Raw genomic sequence first — 16421 nt, 5'->3', positions numbered from 1 at the left:
ACTTGACAATATTACTTAATAAAATGGATTTTCAGTCAAATTTGATGCCAATGGATGAAAGTATTTTCTGTTGCATTTGGAATGATGCAGATTTTAGATGGAACATTTTATCAGAAAGACTGATTCTGTGAATATGCATGGATGTGGTTGACTGTTTCCACCAACACAAGCCACTTGTCTGAGTACTTAGTATAGTCTAAAGATACTCTGTTAATTTAAGTTTGCATAAATCAGGAATTATAAAAACAAAACAGAGAAATTCTTTTTGTTGATTTCAATTTGTTGGATCTGATATTATAGTTCATGGGGTTTTTTGGGAAAGAATAAAAATAGAGACTTATGGTAGATATGCTGAAAGTACATAGAATAAATATTTAAACAGCTTTATTGATGAACATGTTTCAGGAAGTTTTATAGGCTTAAATAGGTCTACTAAAACTCTTAACTATGTAGGTTTTTTGTCTTTTCCCTTCTTCACTGAAGCTTTTGTAAATATCTAGGATATTGTAGGCTTTTGGATCTTCCTTATGAATTTCTGTAGATGTGTTAACATTATCACAGTCTCACCTGTGGTGGTAAACTGGCTGTCTACGTGGTATAATCCTGACAAATACAAGTAAGCTAACATAAAGATTCATGGATGAGAGAATAGTGCAAGAAGGAAAATATGGTAGTGTGGTATAGAGTTTCAGGATTGTTTATAGCATAGCAGAAGTTTCATAGCTCTCTGGTGATGCATCAAGATTGGCTGCGGTTGTCTTCCCTTCTTGATAAGTTGAGAAATATAGAAGTCTAGTAATATTTATAAATACCTAAGAAGAACTGAAGAGGATGTGGGTTCTGATTTCAGGTTTGCAGATTTGTACTTTAGATACAGTTCTCTACTTAACAAGTTATTTATCTATCATGCCACCAAATGGGATATTTCAGTAAGTAAAAACTTAGATAAAAATTTCTTAGATTTCTCCTCTTGAAGTGATTTTTGATCTCATAATCTAATTGATTTTTAACAGCATTGCAGTAAGTATTCAATATTTTAACCCAGTGGACAAAGACCTGAGGAAAGTCTATCTCCGGGCTCTAGAGCCTATCTGAGCTAGTTTCTCTTACCGTCCTCCACAAGTAGACCTGTCCCAGAGAGGGGAAAAGGATCTTGGGGCAGGAGTTAGCTGGGCTCATTGAGAGAGCTTTAAACTAGATTTGAAGGGAGAAGGGGGGAAAACACCAGCCCATCTGAAGTGCATGTATACCAATGCACACAGCATGGGTAACAAACAGGAGGACCTTGAAACCATGATGAAACAGGAAAATTATGATGTTGTGGCTATTACAGAAACATGGTGGGATGTCTCCCATGACTGGAGTGCGCCTGTTGAGGGCTACAAGCTCTTTAGAAGGGACAGACAAGGAAGGAGAGGTGGTGGGGTGGTGCTGTATGTTAGGGACTGTTATGATTGCCTTGAGCACAAGTGTAGCGAAGACAGGGTGGAGTGTCTTTGTGTTAGAATCAGGGGGAAGGCCAACAGGGCAGATGTTGTAGTAGGAGTCTACTATAGGCCACCCACCCAGCACAGAGAGGTGGATGAGATATTCTATAGGTATTTAGGAGAAATTTCACGATCGCTTGCCCTTGTTCTTGTGGGAGACTTTAACTTCCCAGACATCTGCTGGAAATCCAGCACAGCAGAGCGAGACCAGTCCTGGAGATTCCTGGAATGTGTGGGAGATAACATCCTGACACAGCTGGTGAGTGAACCGACCAGAGAAGGTGCCCTGCTGGATCTCCTCTTTGTGAACAGAGAAGGACTGGTGGATGATGTGGCGATCGGAGGACAACTAGGGCACAGCGATCATGAAATAATAGAGTTCTCTCTTCTTAGAGAGGCCAGGAGAGGGCTAAGCAGAACTGACATCCTGGACTTCAAAAGGGCTGACTTTGTCTTGTTTAGGCACCTGCTTGAAAGGATCCCTTGGGAGACGATCCTGAAGGGTATAGGGGTCCAGGAAGGCTGGGCGCTCTTCAAGAAGGAAGTCTTAATGGCTCAGGAACAGGCAGTCCCCAGGTGCTGTAAGAGAAGCCGGCGACAGAGAAGACCCCCCTGGCTGAACAGGGAGCTTTGGCTGCAACTCAGGGAGAAAAGGAAAGTTTACAGCCTTTGGAAGAAGGGACTAGCCACTCACAGTGATTACAAAGAGGCTGTGAGGCTATGCAGGGCAGAAATCAGGAGGTCCAAAGTCCAGCTGGAAATTGATCTGGCTTCAGCAATCAAGGATAACAATAAATGTTTCTATAAGTATGTCAACAGCAAAAGAAAGACCAGGGAGAGTATCCATACCCTGCTGGATGCGGGAGTAAACATGGTAACAAGTGATGAGGAGAAGGCTGAGGTGCTTAATGCCTTCTTTGCCTCAGTCTTTAATAACAAGACTAGTTGTATTGAGGGAATCCAGCCTCCTCAGCCAGAGGACAGAGACTGGGAGAACGACCCCCCCACAATCCAGGAGGAGACAGTTAGTGACCTACTGCATCACATAGACACACACAAGTCTAGGGGACCGGATGGGATACACCCGAGGGTGCTGAAGGAGCTGGCTGGGGTGCTCGCCAAGCCGCTTTCCATCATTTACCAGCAGTCCTGGCTGACCGGGGAGGTCCCGACAGATTGGAAATTGGCCAATGTGACGCCCATCTATAAGAAGGGTTGGAAGGATGATCCAGGAAATTACAGGCCTGTCAGCTTGACGTCGGTGCCTGGGAAGCTGATGGAGCAGCTCATCCTGAGTACCATCATGCAACACATGCGGGACAACCAGATGATCAGGCGCAGTCAGCATGGGTTTATGAAAGGCAGGTCCTGCTTGACAAACCTGATCTCCTTCTACAACAGGGTGACCTGCTTATTGGATGAGGGAAAGGCTGTGGATGTAGTTTACCTCGACTTCAGTAAGGCCTTTGACACCGTTTCCCACAGTATTCTCCTGGCAAAACTGTCTGCTCGAGGCTTGGATGATCGCACGCTTTGCTGGGTAAAAAACTGGCTGGATGGCCGGGCCCAAAGAGTTGTGGTGAACGGAGTTAAATCCAGTTGGCGGCCGGTCACGAGTGGTGTCCCCCAGGGCTCGGTTTTGGGGCCACTCCTGTTTAACATCTTTATTGATGATCTGGACGAGGGGATCGAGTGCACCCTCAGTAAGTTTGCAGACGACACCAAGTTGGGTGGGAGTGTTGATCTGCTCGAGGGTAGGGAGGCTCTGCAGAGAGACCTGGACAGGCTGGAGCGATGGGCTAAGGCCAACTGCAGGAGTTTCAATAAGGCCAAATACCAGGTGCTGCACTTGGGCCACAACAACCCCCAGCAGCGCTACAGGCTTGGGGAGGAGTGGCTGGAGAGCTGCCAGTCAGAGAGGGACCTGGGGGTGTTGATTGACAGCCGGCTGAACATGAGCCAGCAGTGAGCCCAGATGGCCAAGAAGGCCAATGGCATCCTGGCTTGTATCAGAAATAGTGTGGCCAGCAGGGACAGGGAAGTGATCTTACCCCTGTACTCGGCACTGGTGAGGCTGCACCTCGATTACTGTGTTCAGTTTTGGGCCCCTCACTACAAAAAGGACATTGAATTACTCGAGCGTGTCCAAAGAAGGGCAACGAAGCTGGTGAAGGGTCTGGAGCACATGTCGTACGAGGAGCGGCTGAGGGAACTGGGGTTGTTTAGTCTGGAGAAGAGGAGGCTGAGGGGAGATCTCATCGCCCTCTACAACTACCTGCAAGGAGGTTGCAGAGAGCTGGGGATGAGTCTCTTTAACCAAGTAACAAGCGATAGGACAAGAGGTAATGGCCTCAAGTTGTGCCAGGGAAGGTTTAGACTGGATATTAGGAAGCATTTCTTTACAGAACGGGTTGTTAGGCGTTGGAATGGGCTGCCCAGGGCAGTGGTGGAGTCCCCATCCCTGGAGGTGTTTAAGAGTCACATTGACATAGCACTTAGGGATATGGTGTAGTTGGTAACTGTCAACGTTAGGTTAAAGGTTGGACTAGATGATCTTCAAGGTCCTTTCCAACCTAGATGATTCTGTGATTCTGTGAAATAAAAGGTATAGATTCCATCTGGAATCTGCATTCTGGAATCACTGAGCATGCCAAGGTGTTCTTACAGATCTCTTTCCAAATTAGTTTGGATCACAAGGATATTGTTGTTGTTGTTGTTGTTGTTGTTACAGAGAAATGTTTGAAGGTAGGAAAAATACATCTTCCTGAACTACACCCAAAACCTGGCCTAAATTTCTTTCATTTATCCAATTTTGTATGGTCTAGCTAGATTGGGTAGCCTGAAAAGCTTATTATGCAAATCAGTGAAAGTCTATATTTGATCCTGGGAGCACCCATTGGCCTTACAGACCTAGGTTTGCTTTAGTTGCTGTTTGGTTAGGTCAAAACAAAGTATCAGCTCTGTCTCTTCATCAAGAGTAGAACATCAGCCATTTTGGAAAACATTGGTCAAGATGCTTGCTACAATTTCATTATTTTTTTCTTTTTCACAAGGAAAAAATTTCCATTCATATCTAAATCCCTTAAATCTCTTACCATGTCGACTCCCTCTACATTTTGTAATCAAACAGTGTCTCATGCATAAATAATAGTAATTTGTTTTCTCTTTGCTATACGTCTGAGTTCTTAAGTTCTAATCACAAATGTTTTTAGCATTTTATTTTGCCAGCCTTAACTCAGGAGGATAGATTAAACTACTTGGGAGCTATTACCTTGAGACATACCATGTTTATTTCAAAAATATACGTTAACTAGGTGAATAGCATTGACTGTTGAGCTCAGGCCCTGGCCTTATTTATCTGTGTGTTCCTTTCTTGATCTTTCCATCTTTGTATTTGTGAGATTTCACTAGCTTTGGCGGTATTTATCAGTGTGCCAGGGTATTTATAATCTTGAATTTAGTTGTGAAGACAGCTAATTCTGTGTATATATAGTGCAGTTAGAGTAGTGGGTTAAAAGAAAAAGCAACATTAAGCTGTAACAATCTTGTTTATTTGGTTGGTTTTGGTTAAATCCCTTTTATAATATTACAGGTACTGTAATTTTGTTATACTTTTTAGTTGAAGGTGTCAAGAGTGTGGTTTTAGGTAACAGATACTAAATGCTTTAATATTTATCTTCTATACAAAAGTATATTTTTTTCTTTTACGTTAAGGCTCACTTATACTCTGGAAATGAGTAGAAAGAGGAAACTTAGTATAAATAGACTCTGGAACATAGCTCTTCCAAGGAAACCTTTCCTGGAATATATTGAAATGTATAGAAGTTAGACATGGTGTTGTTTAGCAGTGAGACATGGAGTCTGCACAGTTTTTTTGTTTCAGGATAATATACTGCTACTTCAGAGAAGACATGGATAGTCAACAAAGAAATGTTGTTTAGCAAAATAAGACCTGATGTGTTTGTCAAGGCCACATCTATTCTTTTTTTATAAAGCTATGTTAGTAAGGCTACAGTGATGTAAGAAGAGCAGGTGCGTTGCTCTGATATACAGACCTTACACTGATTTCATTTATCTCAAAGATATAATATTCTGCAAACACTGTTTTACGTAAAGTCCTGGGTGATGCAAGCCATATTCTGTACCACTTCTCAGCATGTACATGCTATAATCACACTTAAATTATTAAATTGTTAGAATTGCTCTGATGTAGATTGTACTACTAAGTAAGGCTTTAGAAGGTAATTATTCTAGTCCTGATCTACGATAGATGCTTTTGTCACAATCACAAAGCTGTGCTGGGCAAGTCTGTGGTGTTATGCTTTATGCATTAAGTTTGTCATGCATTCTGTTCTCATTCTAATTACATTCATTGTAATCAGGAGTCAGAAGAGAAAAATATTTTTTGTGCATTATTTTAGATTTGAGGATAGAAAATTGAATTTTGGAAGACTTGGATTTTTAGTTGCTTTTAATGATGTTGTCATCTCTGTTAATCATATGGTTTCATCACATGTGAAGGTAGATCAAGGATATTTTTACAAAGATTTTGTTAAGTGATCTCTGGAACAAGACATCCACTTATTTTAATTTGGGGGGATTTTTTTTGTGTTAGGTTCAGTCAGGATTTTTTGTTTAACTGCTGTGGAAAATGTGGATTCAAAGAGCCTGTTATATTGAAGTAGATTTGAAATGTAGATAATATTTTGGCAAAGCAAATTCTATCTTCCAAATTATATTCCTTTTTTTTTTTTGTAAAGCCAGTAAGTCTAATTTTCGTTTGAGCTAGGAGCACTAAAGCAGAAAGTGTAAAAGTTCAAAATACAGAGACAGTGCAGTACGTTGAGTGCAAATACACTGACACTGAGCAATTTCTGTTGCTTAAATTGAGGAAAAAAGGAAGTAGAAAATTGGGAACCAGTGAAAATAAAAATATTGCAAAATCTTTCTATTATGAACTATTATGTTTAAGTGAAGTATATATACTTTTCTGAATATAACTTTAAGTTTTTTTCTGCCCTTTCAGCTTTGTTACTTTCTTTCCCATGTGTTTTCTTTTTTCGTATATTACCTCATATTGTCTTTGAATGACCACACAGTCCTTTCTGTGGCAGCAAGGAACATCCCAAGGTATTTTAAGGTCATCTCTTATTGAACAGTGAATGGGAACGTCAAGTAGAGTAAATTCTTTTTAAGCATACATAAAGCAAGGAATCTGAAGGGTTTGAAAGAAACTCTCCATAATACTTGTTTTTGATGGTGAACTCCAAAATGCATAAAGCTGAAATATAATTACTATTCAGATAATTAATTTCTTCTTAAGAGTGTTCTTGCCCTTTAAATAGTGTCTGGTTTTTTTAATGTGATGGGGGAAGGAGGAGGGAGGACTTCTATGTTATTTTAAACTTTGCCAAAATGAACCTGCATTCAGAGTCTTGGAGGAATGGAAATAAGCCTAAATCATTTGGAAATCTTACCCTGTGGGTTTTTTTTTTTTGTGTTGGAAAACTGGAAATATCAGTCTGGACATGCATTGCTCTAATTATCTAGTATTTTATGCAACTATTTTTGTTTGCCATTATCTTCTTATGCACTCATAAAAATATGGCTTCCATTGTGAAAAAGTGAAGGTAAGAGATGGGAATAAAATGTAGCTAAGATGTTTTTAAGACTTCCTTTGATTTTTATTTTTTCTTTCTTTCTGAATCACATACTTTAAATGCTTATCTGAAACTTATGGACAGATTTATAGTTTAGAAAGCATGATGTGTCCTTTAAATATTAAATTGCTGAGTTTATAGTGCACACTAACAGTAAGAGACTAAATTTATTAGTTTTACCTCTTGGTTTACCTACACATACTAGAAACTAAATCAAAATTAATAAAAGTAACTTGAGGGATGGGGATTTAAAGTGTGTTAAATACTTAGAATCTATTATTTAATCTTTTCTTCCTGTTGTGAATTAGGACTTTTTTTCTTATACCAGCTCTTTAGCTTGGTATATCTAGGAACTATTGGGTTCTGTTTTTTTTACAGCTGTTGAAGTGATGGCATAGGAGTGTGTATATAATCACAGTTGTACCTTAACAAAGCTCTAACACTGCATAATAAAGAGAATCTTGTAAGCATCTGTACAACTTTATCAGAACTCCTTGACTTATCATGGAAGGCGTTGTCGTGCTTTCAGGTTATATAGTGTTATATAGTGTTTCCATACCAAATTAGTATCACTGATTTACAGCTATTAAAGAACCCCAAACAACAAAAAAATCCAAACCAATACAAGCACTTTAAAGCTTGTGTCCTGAATGTAATACTTTCCCTAGAAGTACATAAAAGACACATGCTATCTGTCACTCAGTCTTCATTAGGTAGAAATAACATTCCCAGGAAACTTTTAATGTTTTAATTTAAGATGCCTGTGTAATTAAATAATATGCTGTCTTAGAAGAAATGAAATTGAACCAAGGGGTCTATGGTCCTCCCACCTATTGCCATAGTCAAACTCATTTTAGTCTAAAATACAGAGGAATCATATTGGGAATTTAAGCAGAATTGAAAAGAAACCTACTATCTAAGATTTTTAATAAAGCTCATGAAATTAGAAATCTTGCATATTGCTATATTATATATTCAGTATTTTTTTTAAATTAGAGCTAATGTTATGTTTTTGACTAAGATTTGTCAGGCTGTATTAGAATATGTATTTCAGTGTAGTTCATTGATATGTTAACAACCTTTATATCCTTTCGGCTGACATGCTATTTAAACTTTTTTTTTCTAAAGTGAGTGCTACTGATAGTGTGTTTGGAGAATTGAAATTTAAGTTCTATTTCACTATCAAAAAATTTCTCACTTTGAGAAGACCTTCAGTCACCAGTAAAACCAACTCTTAATGTTGACTGTATACAACAAAATAGTTTTAAATATATAATAGCCATTACAAGTGAATCCTTGAGAAAAGGAAAACAAGCTGTTGGTTTTTTCTATATAAAGATTAAATTAACTAAATGGTTAATCTGTTTGCATTGTTTTCCTTTTAATGGTTTAAATATAACAAATTACAAGGTTCTAACAAATGTAATAAACATACTATTCTGATTAGCATATTCAGGGTAACAACTGTCTGTATCTGAAATTCAGCTTTTGTTTCCTTTACTACTTTGAGTCTCCTTGGTTTTACTTTTACAAAACAGGAACTGTGATTGGTACTTTCAAGTGCTCTAGAGGTTTTGTAATTAAAAACATTTTTAAGGATTTTGCCTTTTGAGTCAAGCAAGGCAAGCAAATTAACTATATAGTTCATACAGTATCTGTGATTTAGAACAATAACCTATAAATTGTTTTTTCCAAATGACAAATCTGTCTCTAATTTATTAAAAATCCACTTATAATAATGGACACGTATATTTGAATCTTCTTTATTGTGGGCAAAGAGAGTCACAGTATCTTTCTTGTCTGGGTCTATTATGTCTTTAATATAAGGCCATAACATAGTCTTGGGCATGATTTGGATATTTTTGCCTATTTTATAAAGGACTTCAGTTGCCGGTTGTTAAGTACTGTTATTAAACACTGTTGCTGTAAAATATTGTTTTCTTGCTGGACAGACACAATATATGAGTCATAGAGATAATGTGCTTGCTCCTGGTTATGTAAAAATTACAAAAAAAAATTTTTAAAAGTGACCTAAGGATAAAGGTGTGTCTCCTATTTCTCAGTCTAATTTCTTAATTCTAGACTAGCTTTCTATTCTGAGGTATTTTTTTAAAAATACATTCATACTGCAGTACTTATTTTCCAGTATTTGACCAGAACCTTTGTGCAATACTGTATACAGCTAGTATGTAAATCTGTTTAAGAAAAAATATTTAAATGAAAAATTTATTCATTGTGTTAATTCTTGTTTCACAATTCTAACACTTTTAAGTATGATTTTGTTATGGGTTTTTTTGTTTGGTTTTAGTATATCTGGTAAATTGAGATACCTACCACTAGAGGAAGAAACAAAGTACAAAACCAAGAAAACACATTCATGGAAATGTATATTAATGCATACGTATATACTGCTGCCTGGACAAAAAGTTTGTCTTTCTGATTTTAATTACAGTTGATGACTCGGCCGTAAAACATGTACTTTCTTGATTAATTTGTAGCTCTAGGAACAGCATTTTCTGAAAAGAATGTTTCAATGTTGTATGTATGGAAAAATATTTCCATTTGCAAACTCAAATGACCAGACAGTATGACATTTCTTGCAATACACTAAATCAACTGGAAAATCTCAATGAAAGCATTTTATTCTAACGCAATGTGCTTAGAATCCATGGAACGCATTTTTATTACAGAAGAGTTCAAAGGACAGAATTAGCTTAGCCCAATAATGCAAAGATATAACACAAAGATTGTAAAGTTGTCAAAATATTGTTTCAGAATCAGAAACTGAAGGAGTTGACGTTTTAAAAAATGGAAACTTTTTGTCCCTCTGTAGTAATGTATGCTATGAACAACAGTAGCACTTTGTACAGTTGTAGTTATGCCTTTGAAACACATTCTTCAGCACAGTATTTTGGCTCCTATTACCTTGTTAAGAAATGCTGTGACTTTCAAGGAGGTTGAATTTAGAATGTTTCTCTTATATCCATCTTGAGGTGGGACAAAACTAAGTAGGCATTATCATGGACAGTCAACTATATAGTTTGCAAATAAAAGCTTAATTTTGATTCACTTCTTGGGGAAGGCACTGTGGTGGCTTTTAGCTCAACAACGATGGTTTCCAGAGATCTTGAGTGGAAGCACTGTTCTGTAAAGAACTCCATGGCAAGGATGCTGTCAGTAAAATTATGCTTTATACTTTTTAACTATTGCTTAGTGATGAGATGTCTGAAGTAGTATCCCATGAATGTGAAACTTTAAGATCCAAAGGCTGTACTGCTTAGTCTGAATAGAATTCAGTGGAATAGAATCATTATTCTGAATTTTGCCCATCTATCTTCTTCCCTTAGGTTGATTTTTCCTTTTGTTTTGAGGCATTATAAAGATTTATTCCATGTTGAAAAGTGAGATTATCAATTTAAAGAGTTTGTGCCTGAGTTCATTACCACTTTACAATATCATTCCATATTAATTTCTTCTGTTGATTGAGATTGTTAAGAAGTGGAAATAATCTAAAAGAGTAATTCTAAAATTCAAACAATTTTGAAGGAAAAAAATCTACCTTTACTTTTTTTGTTTACAGAAGCAAGCTTAACACTCAGTTTACAGGAAAAAATGTAGGTAATACTTTAGAATATGTAGACTTTATTATTGAATTTGTCTATCAGTCTGCTGTGAATCAATACAAGCATTTAATTTCATGAAGAACTGTTAAACTGAATAGTTTCATTTAGGTCTCTGTCCTTCTATTTTGAGTTTTTGAACACTACCAAGGGTACGTTACCAAATACATCCACAGAATCTAAGAAAAAGGCATAGTGGTAATAGTGTTAGTTAATTAAGAGAAGAGATTGGGGATATTTTGACATAAGTAGGAGAAAAGAATATTTCCTTCAAAAAATAATCTTATTGCCCAAAGAAACTTTTTCATAATTATCACTGGTTTAGAATTTATCAAGAGGAGAAATAGTAAAAAGTCTATAAAACTCACTGTCAGAGGCTAAGAAAGTCTTTTGCCTTTCAAGTCCTTGAATACATGCCCAGATCAAGCTTAAGGAAGGAAGTGGGTTCTGTCATGATCTTACAGCTTTTTGGTGATCCACAGTTTCCCTATCAAGTTCCTAATGAATACTACAAATTGCTGGTTTTACCAGGAGCAGATTTAAATTGACAGAGAACTTAGTTTTTTAAATGCCTTGCTTCTGTCAATGCATGAGATGTGTGATGGAACTTGAAGGAAGTTTGTGTTGCATAGCTTCATGTCATCCTTGTTTTTGAGGAAGAAGGAACTTCCTTCTCCAAGGCTGTTGAGCTGATGCTTTTCAAGTATATTAAAGGGATTATAAGTATGTTGGGCTATGTTTTATTACTAAGGTGGTTTCTCAAGTAAGAGTGGAATGTAAGTATTCTACTATATGCATTCTCATTCTTCTTAAAAGTTGGAGAAATATTAATACTTCATTCTTGGACAGTAAGACTTATGTACACAAACTAGTGATATTCTACCAATGACTTCTCATGTATTGCAGTGAAACACATGCTGCTAGGAAACAACAGAGTAGGATTAAGGTCTGACCTTTAAGGTTGGAATGTTTCTAGCTTATTGCAAAAATATTTCAAGTTTGAAAGGATCAAAATATATCCTTCCCGATATATGTATTTTGTATACAGTATGTATATAGCATAACATCTCCAGGCTGACTTCTGACATTGTGGAAGATTTCATTGTGAGAGGAATAAAAACTGGAAGCCTCCTAAGATTTCTTTTTGGGCTGTTTTAAAAATGGCTGTATTTTAAAATCTGGTAGGTTTACCATACACTGCAACTGGAACTCTTCTTTTGAAGTCTTAAAACACTTCAGATTCTGATTTCTAAAATAGCTTGATTAAATAAAAATAATTCCTTTACAGTCTTGCTGTAATCAACAGATTGTGCATGTTATATGGAAAGAAGTTTTGATTTCCAAAGAGTTGTTTACAATAAAACCAGTCTTATTAGTAATGATGAAAATCTTCATCCTTACTGTGATTAAGAATCAATGGTATGACTGTAGAGGTCATTCAGCTATACGATTATGCATTTTTCACATGCTAACCTGTTGTTATTATCATAAGAATGTGAGTTACTGTAAAATATTTTTAGTTCACAAAGTTAGAATTTCTTATTTCCTTAAACAATACTCTATGGAAATATGATTTAATTTGAACATTTTATTTGTTGTTACTCATCTTGTATAGTTTTTGAAATTAATTTCTCTTTGTTGATTAGGAATTAAATACTGCAAGTTAATAATTATTTGCTAGCTTGTAATAATAAAACTTACATGAGTAATACCATTACAGTAATGGACAGATCCAGGAACCACTCATGCTACATCTGGGTTTGGAAGAAATGTCATTAATCATAGTGTTAGTTCACTGATACAGGTACCAGCTATAATCAGGGCATTTTTACAGAGCTGTATAAGAAGTGTGTGGTCATCAGAAGCTGTGTAGCTTCTTCATCCATCTAAATCACCACTGTGACTGCACAATTTTGTCTCCAGGTCAAGACAAAGCAATGTCAGGTCTCATGTACTTTAAATTTTGTTGTGTGTGTTCTGTTCTCTTCTGATATAGTGCATTTGTAGACTGTCCGCAAGTTGCACATCTGACATTATTCTTTTTCCTGAGCCTTGCTCATAGTCTGGGGCCTGTAAGAGACAACTCTGTTTTCTTGAATGAAGTAAATTAGTTTATAGACTTTGTTTGCACTGTTTCAGCAGAGCAAACAAGATCCAGCTGAAACAGTTTATTCCAGAAGAAGTTCTAATACTGTTGTCCTTCAGCCTAAGTATATCAGTTTGTTAGTACACAAAATACACATCAAGACAGCAGCAGGAGAGATATTTACAAGATACAATAGAATTTCTTTTTCAATGAGAAAAAATCTCAATAATTGATAGAGTTAGTCCCTTGGGAGAAATGAACTTTGGGATTCAAATGTGTATAGGAGAAGCACAGTTGTGTGTTGCACTGTGACATTATACTATGTGTAAAGAATAGGGTTGGAAGAGATGGTGTTAGAAAGCTGGGTATAGTCAAGAGAAATTTAGCATGATTAATTTCAAAGATTAATTTGAAACTGAAAGTTGTCTATGATTTATATTTTATTTTCATTGTTAATTCTGTAGATTGTCATACAGAAAAAAATCTGGTCTTATGTTGACTAAAAGACCTTTTGAAATAAATATGCCAGCAGCAAAAATACAATGCTGCAGCAAAGTGAAATTATACTAGACAAAGGGGAAAAAATTACAGAATCCACAGAAAAGGATACAAACTCTTGAGTAAGAGGCATCCAACAGTTTCTGAAAAGCAAAACCAAATCTTCGGTTATTTCTTGTTTTCTAAAAAAAGTTTAGAACCATATTTTCACAGTGCAAAACATTATTTTAGCACTAGGGCTTAAACCTTTACTTGTAGGCTCAGGACCTTTAGATGCTGTCATTGTGTTTTGTCTTATGCAACATAAACACAAGGGAAGAGAAATTTAGCCATTTATTAAGATTGCTAAAGCGTATAAAAATCTTACATAAATAGTATGAATTTTCAACACTGAGCATACATTCTGAGACTCATTTTCTATAGACAGTTCTCAAGAGGCATGAGCAGATCAATGCACATTTTAACCTATGTCTCATAAAAGTTATACCCTTCAGGGGCATATTCAGTGAAGCACATCTATTTGCTTGGTACCTCTCTGACACTGTTGAGAATTCATTTCCAACCTAGGAGATGATGCCCCAGCCATTAAAAACACTTTCTGGGTTTCTGTTTGTCAATATACTTGATAAGTGTGCTATAAGAGGCATTTTTCATAAAAATCATATCCAACATTTTATCAGCTTTGCAAACTTCAGTTCGTTCCTAATATTTCATTGACTAAACAGACATGCAACTATGATGTAGATAGGTACAAGAATTAGGTGTGTAGGATATACAATGTATTCTCCCATTCACAGTGGCATTTCTGTGGGATTGACAGAGTCATTTTGCCATTTCTTTGCTAAACATTAACTGAATGTCCCTACCTGTAGAAATTATGTAGTGTTGGGGGAATGGGATAAGCAATTCTATAATAAACATAACTCATTTGCAGCTCTTGTAAATCTTATTACGATGTTGGCAATGTCTGTCTGTAACAAATAAAATTTTGTAATACATTTATTATACTGTTCATACTGGATATTAATTTCTTCATGTAATCTCCATTTTGAGACTAATACCCTCTTACCTTTTTACTCAGTGAAAACAACAGTGTAAATTTGGTTTTGTTGTGATCAGTCTCTAGGAATTAGATTGATCAGAAATAAAAAGTCAAGTGTCAGTTCAAAATGACATATACACCACTGCACAAGAGAGCTCCGATGTTGCTATTCAATTTGTTAAATTAGGGAAAATAAATCACAATTTATGCTTATATCCCACGTGCATTAGAAGCAATGGCTAACTTAAATGTTTAATATCACTCTCCTCTTAATATTCTTTTCTATTTTAAACTATAGGAGATACTTTTTCCTCAAAAAAAATGTTTTTCTCTGAAAAAATTACTAGGATCATTATACTGTAGATTTTTGCACATGGCTACAGAGAAGGAATAATAAGTTATTGCATTTAGATATTAGAATTTTCAGAACAGAGTTTTAGATGTTAAGTGAAATGTTGCCAGCCACGGAAAGTTAAAGTTGGTAAGTCTCATTTGTATATCATCAGTTACCATGGGACAGTACAACAACAGGACTGTCCCACCAGAGAAGAAACTCAAAGCCAAACTACAGCTGAGAAAATTAGAAATAAGAGTTACTATTATAGCTTTTTTCATAATTGCCAGCTTACTGTTTCTTGCATATTCCTCTAAAGCATGCGTGGGGAGATGAGGTGCTATATAACTGCTAGTTGCATTATATTGTGGTTTCTAATACTTGTCTAGTTACAAAGAAGGAACTTCTGTAAATTTGGGGAAGTTCTCTGTTTTGCAATGAGACACACGGACTTCTGTGTGCGTGTATGCTTGAAGTAAATGTTTTTTTTGGAAGCTCTTTGGGCCTTGGTGATCCATAGGGCTGCCTAGTAGAATTAAAAGCTCTCTTACAGCATTTATCAAGGACTGAATCCCACAGAGCTATAACTGTTTTGTGTGATTTACTCTTCTGACAGTTTATTAAAATGGCCAAGCTGCTAAAAGATCCCTTTTTTCTGAGATTGGTAGGGAAACTTAATTTCAGGACTAGTATCTTTTAGCTTCATATGTTAGCTGCTGTCCTTTGCTGCAGACTTTGCAAATGGATTGTTTAGCTCTGATCTTCAAACAGCCCAATTAGGAAATACACTTCTAAGCTCCAAAGAATTAATTATCTCAAGTAACAAGTGTCCTTGGCTAGAAAAGCTTTCTCTTTTGCAGCTGATGGCCCCCTTCTGTTTGCCCAGTTACTTCAATTCAAAATGAGTTGTACTAGCTGCTTCAAAAAACTTGGTACCCTTAATCTTTGACCCTTCCTTAGCTGTTAGGTCCAAGATCAGTTCTGTGTATTTTTGTATTAAGATACGCAGCTGCCTTTCAGATGTAGCCAAAAGGAAATTTGCTGATATGCATAAGTATGGTTGGGATGATAAACATCAAAAAAAGAAAAGCCTAGGATATTAAGACAGAGAACTCACTGAAGAAAGTGGCATTCAATTTCCTGTTTTGTCATTTATATATGCCGTACCATAATTTTTACATAGCTGCTATGCCCATAAACATATCAACATAATTTTCTAAAACAAGAAATGACAAATTATCTTTTCGAGCTTGTACTTGGTGAATGAAAACAAATTAAGTTTCAATTTCTTTCTGTGTACTCCTGGAAGATTGTATTTATCATCAGAAAGGAAATGTTTCCCCATTCAGGAGAGAATTGTAACAATTATATATTGTATGCAGTGACAAGACAGAATGTTCAACTGTATTTTTTTGTCTAAAATGTCAACTATTCTGAAGACCTCACTTTGAGAACATTTCTTACTATAATTTGGTTTATATAATGCTGATCTTTATTTTTTTTTCTCTTTCCAGGTTATTTAATGGGGCCTCTAATCAAAACTGGGAGAAAAAGCCATTGGTCAGTTAGCTTGGGTAGATCTGTGCTATAGAGGTGTGATTATAGCTCCATCACACAAATCTAAAATAATGAGTTAGTGGGTCAGATTACAGTTTCCCATTCAATGGAGCCAATTAATGTCACTGCAGACAAAA

At 36.2% G+C, this 16421-nt stretch overlaps 1 protein-coding gene across 1 annotated transcript in view; it reads left to right on the top strand.

Annotated features, from left to right (window-relative positions):
- CEP128 (centrosomal protein 128) overlaps positions 1-16421 on the top strand; it is a 143048-nt gene that overhangs the window by 71906 nt on the left and 54721 nt on the right. The window lies entirely within an intron of this gene.

The sequence above is a fragment of the Strix aluco genome, chromosome 4 (genome assembly GCF_031877795.1).
Source record: "Strix aluco isolate bStrAlu1 chromosome 4, bStrAlu1.hap1, whole genome shotgun sequence".
NCBI classification, from domain to species: Eukaryota; Metazoa; Chordata; class Aves; order Strigiformes; family Strigidae; genus Strix; species Strix aluco.
This window is presented reverse-complemented; position numbering and strand designations above follow the sequence as displayed.